The 6,464-nt window shown below is 36.4% G+C and overlaps 1 long non-coding RNA gene across 2 annotated transcripts; it reads left to right on the top strand.

Moving 5' to 3' along the window:
- The first annotated feature begins 3,605 nt into the window (after positions 1 to 3,605).
- Positions 3,606 to 5,199, top strand: LOC133869753 (uncharacterized). Of its 2 annotated transcripts, none has more exons than XR_009900519.1 (3): positions 3,606 to 3,887; positions 4,670 to 4,775; positions 4,878 to 5,199. It is a non-coding gene; the product is annotated as an uncharacterized LOC133869753 (long non-coding RNA). The 2 variants fall into 2 exon arrangements; XR_009900520.1 differs by having other exon boundaries at positions 3,608 to 3,882.
- Positions 5,200 to 6,464: the final 1,265 nt, after the last annotated feature.

The raw sequence follows: 6,464 nt of genomic DNA, 5'->3' as shown, positions 1-6,464 counted from the left end.
ATATGAAAGTAGTTGGAGTTTTATTTGATATGTGGATTTAATGGTATTTGAATTGTGAAATAAATGTCTGAGGATATGGATTTGGGTTGATAAATTAACAGGTGCCAAAAAAATATGGGTATACATTTTTTTATATAATAAATTAGCAGCGTTTTCCTAAAAAAATGCCGCTAATTTTTTAGGAAAAAGAAATAAGTCGTTTATTAAAACTGACATTAAAAATTACAGACAATTCTCATTGTATGTATAAAAACATGAGAAATGCTAAACATGAGCCTTCCTTTCGTCTGATGTCCGTCCCTTTCCAGCGTGGCACTGACAATTTATTAAAAAAATGAAATCATTTGGAAAGACTCGGGATATTGAACCCAACCATGCCATTCTACATTTCCCCCCAAAATTTCCCCCCATTTCTCTTTCCCTCAAAAATCTCCTTCCCCCGTTCATCGGCCAATCTCCCCCCTTTCGGGCGCTCCGATTTGCCCCCGTTTCCAACGCCTAGCTATGTCACAGATTGTCACAGGAGTTCATAGACCAAACCCGCGACATTTCCCCCAAAATTTTCTCCCCTTTCTCTTCCCTAAATAATCTCCTTCCCCCATTCATCGGCCGATCTCCCCCTTTTCCGGCGCTCCGATTTGCAACTTACTGTAAGAAGAAAGAAATAAGAAAAAAGAAAGTTGTTTGTTGTTGATTCCTTATTTATGTTCCTTATATATGTCAAATGATTGTAAGATATACACCAAATTGGCATTTTATGTTTCATAAATGAACTCCATTGATTGTAGGTGGAATGCCTTTTAGCTAATTCTTGCACATGTATGCATGCACTGAATTTTGTACTTTAGATAAAAACATTGTTATCTGAATGTGATCCTTCTAGACTGCAGTATGGGCATGTTTGTGATCAGTTTGATATCTGTTTTAACCAGATTGGATTTAATTCATTTCTAATGCACTATCCGCTGCAATGGCAATCTGATTCATGTGTATATTCAGATGGAATAATGGAACATATGGATAAAAACCTGATTTTACTAAGTAGATGTCGATATAAGAGTATTGTTTCAACTTTAATGTTGGATTTATTTGATATGTGCTTTGTTTTTCTTGGATGTTGTGGTCTTATTAATGAATCTATGGAAGTTTGAGCATGGTTAATTTTGGATACTATGTTTGCAGGACAGTATTAACAATATACATAATAAATTGGACAGCTTACTACGTTTGGAAAAAGAAATTAAATTGTTTATAGATGTTTATAGAATTGTTTAAGAGTGTCAACAAATTGTGGTGGACTGCCTTAATTAATGACTAACTAGACGTGCGAGGTTCATTGCAATGAACTTTAAGAAGCAGGTATATATTCAACTCTCTTATCCATTTAAAGTGTTCATTTTTCATCTGTTTGTTGGGTTTTTGTGGCCTTCAAATATGTATATCATAGTCTATTTGGCTAAACTGCAGGTATTTTTGGCTGGATGCATTGGAAGGCGGGAGAAGACATTGACGTAAAAGTTGAAATGTTGCCCAAATAATTGAAGCAATTAAGTTGTCCTTGTCCCATTTACCGACATCATCGAAGCCATTATCAACTTCTTCTATTGTGAAGTTTATATCTCTATCTCTATGTTGTAATGTTGGATTTTGGATAGGCACTACAAGTATTGTTGGACTTTTATGTTGTCATGTGGTGGACTTTTCTGTTTTGAAGCTTTTTTATACGAGATGTGATTATCTAAAATTGTCTAATGTTTAAAATGCTCAAACTTAAGTGTTAAATTGGTGTCAATGGATTTGAATGGTGTTGGCTTGAAAGTACAAATTTTCAGTTGTATTACAGTATTACTACTGACTGTAATAAACGATTATACACCCAATTCTTAAAGGAAACAATTATAGGGTTGTTTTATAACAGGGCATAGGACATTTTATAAACCAAAACTTGTTAGGAATTAGAAGGCTTAAATTCAATAATATAATGCATGATATCATGACTCCTGTAGGGTCCTAAGAAACCTTTTGGTTTTGTCATTGAATCTACTGCAAATTTGGTTTAGTATTGTAGCTTAGGGTATTGGCGTGTTTATGTCAGAAAGCTCCTTGTAACAAGCGTATTTGGTTTAGTGCCTCAAGTTTGTTCTAGTGCAGCCTTTGGCAAGCAATTCCCATAAATACTCCGTTTTAGATCATTGCCAAATTAATAATATTCAAGATTCTCAAGCACTTCCGGCAACATATTCAACTCTGAAAAATGTGGTGTTTTTGTTCAAGTTTGAGTCACTTGAAGATCATAATTTTAAGTCTACATAAGGCTCAACAAGGATAACTTCAAGAAATATTTAGTTTCCCCATTTCCAACCTCAAACCCTATAGAGCATCATGTCTTGCATGTCTAATACATTGGATCTTTTGCCAATCCAGAACTTACATTTTTTATTTTTTATTTTTTATTTTTTTATTTTTTTTTTAAAAAAAACTAGGAATAATTCCTAGACAAACATCACAAAAATGGTCATGATCATTACCACAAATGAGGTATAAATCTACAAAGAAGAAACAATTCATTAGGAGATATTTCAATTCTCATATGCAAGCAGCTACACGTACAGAAGCTTTAATCCGAGGCCTTCCAGTTCAACTTGGCCGAACTGAACTTCTTTGAGCGGCTCTATTTTGACCCCAACACCTCTTCATGAAACATGAGCCTGCTCTCCACACACCTCAAGCTGTCTTTGGTGTTACTCCTAATAATCTTGAAAACTAAGTTAAATTTGACTAACATATTATCCTAAAATCACAAAGATTATAAACAATTTAAAGTTGCAGAAGGAGCTCTATTCCAGGAGAATGATCAAAATTATCAAAATATATAATATAGCTTCCAGCCCTTCCCTTTGCCAACTAACTCATACCACAACATACACCAAGCCCTTCAGAAGATGAGCTACATTTAAAATGATGCCATAATGAAGACAATCAAACCATGTCACATGTTCTATTTTTTTTTTGTTCAAGAACAGTTTGCATGCATCAACTTCCAGAATTCCTAGTATTAACTTTTAGCCTAAAAAAATAAAAGTCTAATTTAAATCAGAATTTTCAGTCTTTGCTTCTTCTTCTTTTTTTCTTTTTTTTGCTTGATAATTTCAATTGATATTCTAATCTTAAGCTTCCTTAGCTTCCATAAAGGTCCTCCAATCTTTGGTTTTATAAATGATAACAAGCTATAGACATGAAAAACAAATCTAACATCTTCAAAGAGTGCATAAGAAAGCCAAAATAACCTTGACAGATCAGCCTATAAAGAGTATATGAATGCCCTTTCTGATACATGAAAATGCAAAGCAGACCCATACATGGCTTGTCAAAATCTTACAAGAAATATATATATATATATATAAGAAGTTCAATTGTGTAACAAACCAACCGAAGGAACTTAAAAAGGGGTTCGTCTATACGGACGTCAAGCGTCCGGCTAGAGACCGGCTCCTTAACCCACGTGGCATCGTTTTTTTTCCTTTTTTTATTAAAAAAAAAAAAAAAAAAAAACAAAAACCAAACGTCCAAACGCGGGATGGGTGGAGAGAAGAGAGACATTTTTCAGACCCAAAATTTTCTTCCCGCGATTTCCCCCCATTTTTCCCCCAAACCTCCCCTCTCAACCATACCCTCCCCCACCGACCAAACCACCGGCGCCACTCCGACCGACCGCCACCCCTCTGCCAGCTCTCTCTCTTTCTCTTTCTCTCGGACCCAACAGCTAAAGGATTCGCCGCCCACTAGCACCGTACCACGGATCTCCGACGAGGGAGCGCCCACCACCCATCAGAGCACTGCCCTACACCGATCAGGAACGAAGCCGACCACCGTATTCTCGCTGTACGGTATCTCTCTCTCCCTCTCTCTCTCCATGGTCTGCCACTGGATTTTTTATGTGCTTTTTTTTTTTTTCTTTCTCAACGGCCATTCACAGATTCTTGTTGTGATAATTTTTGGTTGTTTTTTTTGTTTTAATTTTTTAGTTCTTGAAGATGCTCGTCGGGTGTTCGACAAAATGTTTAAACCGAATATACATGCTTTGTTTTGGTCCATTTCGTCACTGTTGAGAATGGGTGTTTGGGAAGTGTTATGTGCTTTTTTTTTTTTCTTTCTCAACGGCCATTCACAGATTCTTGTTGTGATAATTTTTGGTTGTTTTTTTTGTTTTCATTTTTTAGTTCTTGAAGATGCTCGTCGGGTGTTCGACAAAATGTTTAAACCGAATATGCATGCTTTGTTTTGGTCCATTTCGTCACTGTTGAGAATGGGTGTTTGGGAAGTGTTATGTGCTTTTTTTTTTTTCTTTCTCAACGGCCATTCACAGATTCTTGTTGTGATAATTTTTGGTTGTTTTTTTTTGTTTTCATTTTTTAGTTCTTGAAGATGCTCGTCGGGTGTTCGACAAAATGTTTAAACCGAATATGCATGCTTTGTTTTGGTCCATTTCGTCACTGTTGAGAATGGGTGTTTGGGAAGTGTAATTTTTGCCTTTTCATTTAGTGGGGTTCACATTCTGATCAAGATTGCTTTTGGTCTATTGACTTTGCTAGAGATTAGCTATTGGAATCCATTCTGATCAAGATTTTTTTTTTTTTTTTTTTTTTTTTTTTTGTGGAATAACTTTTAGATGGATTTCTCACAACCAGCCTTGATTTCACAATGCGAAAATAATTGTTCGTTGACACATGAGCAGCTTGATGATGTTGTGCCCATAGAAACGGGCCCTCAAAATGGTATGTTGAGCATTTCATTCTTACTTTTAATATTTGTAACATATCTTTTAGTAACTGTTTTTATTCATAGTTGGGTTCTTTTCTTTCCTGTGAAAAATGCAGATGAGTTACCAAGCCAATGAAAACCAAATGCATTTGGATTTGTACACCGGCGCGCAGCATCAACTTTGGATTCTATACTTGGAACATTTCTCTATTAGGATTGTTGTAGGTGATGCTAAATTTTGTAAAGCAGCAAAGTATTGTGAAATTATTGTAGTTTAAACACTGTTCACTCTTGTTATTTGTATGACGATGAAGCTGGAGAAATTATGGTGTTTCATTTGTATGACGATGTTAAAGCTTAATATGTATGACTTGAAATTTCTTCCAAGAAGAAAATGGATTATTGGGTTGTTCTGTTAGAGAGATTTTTGGTACCATGCATTTATTTGCGCTTTGATTGCTGCTTTTGCATGAGCCTTTTAGAAAGAAAAAGAAAAAGAACCCTGAAACAGGTAGCATTAGCGATTGGCAGGGTGATTTACATCATTCCAGCTTCTTGGTTTTGTGCTCTTGCCAATAAAAAAACCTTGTTATTCAACTCTTTCTTTTTTTTCTTTTCCTTTTTTTTTTTTTTTTTTTCATATGTGCAGAAAAAACAGCAAAGTTCTTCATCTGATATTTAATTTGTGAATCATCTTCCTGCTGGATTTCTGGATATCTTGTCATGTTTTACTGCAGTTGGAACTTGGAAGAGGTTTCTTTGTAGAACCAAACGTCGGTATATAGGGAAAAATCAACTCAAGATTTTTCCAGCGTATTTTAGCAAATTAAGAGAGTTTTGGTAAATAGCCCATGAATTAATAGTAACCGTTAACCAGATTTGTAACTGGGTTTTTAAGAGCAATTGAAAAGAACTTCCAATGAATTTTGAAGTATTTGTGCATTCTGCTCATGCAACATTGCATAGAGATTACTCAGTAGCTGTTTGTTAAGCAGACATTTTATTTTCACGCATTCGATATTAGCAAAAACACCGAAGTTGGTGCAACTGATTTCTCAATTTACTTGCAGCAATAAATATATTCGGCATTTGCATCAATACAATTGGCAACATTGGCAACAATTTTTGAAACTGAAAGTTCATAATACAACTCTCACTGATGTTAGCAAAAACACCACATTATAGCTGCATTTCACTAAACACCTTATCTGCATTTTTCACCTCTCTAAACCTCAATCTCCAATGCCAAAAACCAACACAAAAACCAGCATTACAACAAACACTTTGTACTCTCTGAGTAACAAAGCAAAAAAAAACTAGTTATAAATTAACAAAACCCCCAACCTCAGAACCCAAAGTAGCACAGACCCAGAAAGCAACGAGAGAGAGAGAGAGAGAGAGAGAGAGAGAGAGAGAGATCCAGCGAGATAGACAACCGGCTATGGAGAGAGAGATCCGGCGAGAGGGACATCCGGCTATGGAGAGAGAGAGAGATTCGGCGAGAGAGACTGATAGTAGAGAGATTCGGGAACGGCGGCCTGCTCGGGTTGGTCGGCGAGGTCGTGGGCGACAGTGGTTCACGCTGTTTGTGGCCGGCGTTGGGCGGGGGAAGATGGAGATGGCGAGAAGGATTTTTGGGTGAAAACCAGATCTAAGGTTGCCGGAGGCTGGGTCGGCGTGGTCACCGGTGCTTGGAGGTTCGT

The sequence above is a fragment of the Alnus glutinosa genome, chromosome 5 (genome assembly GCF_958979055.1).
Source record: "Alnus glutinosa chromosome 5, dhAlnGlut1.1, whole genome shotgun sequence".
NCBI classification, from domain to species: Eukaryota; Viridiplantae; Streptophyta; class Magnoliopsida; order Fagales; family Betulaceae; genus Alnus; species Alnus glutinosa.
This window is presented reverse-complemented; position numbering and strand designations above follow the sequence as displayed.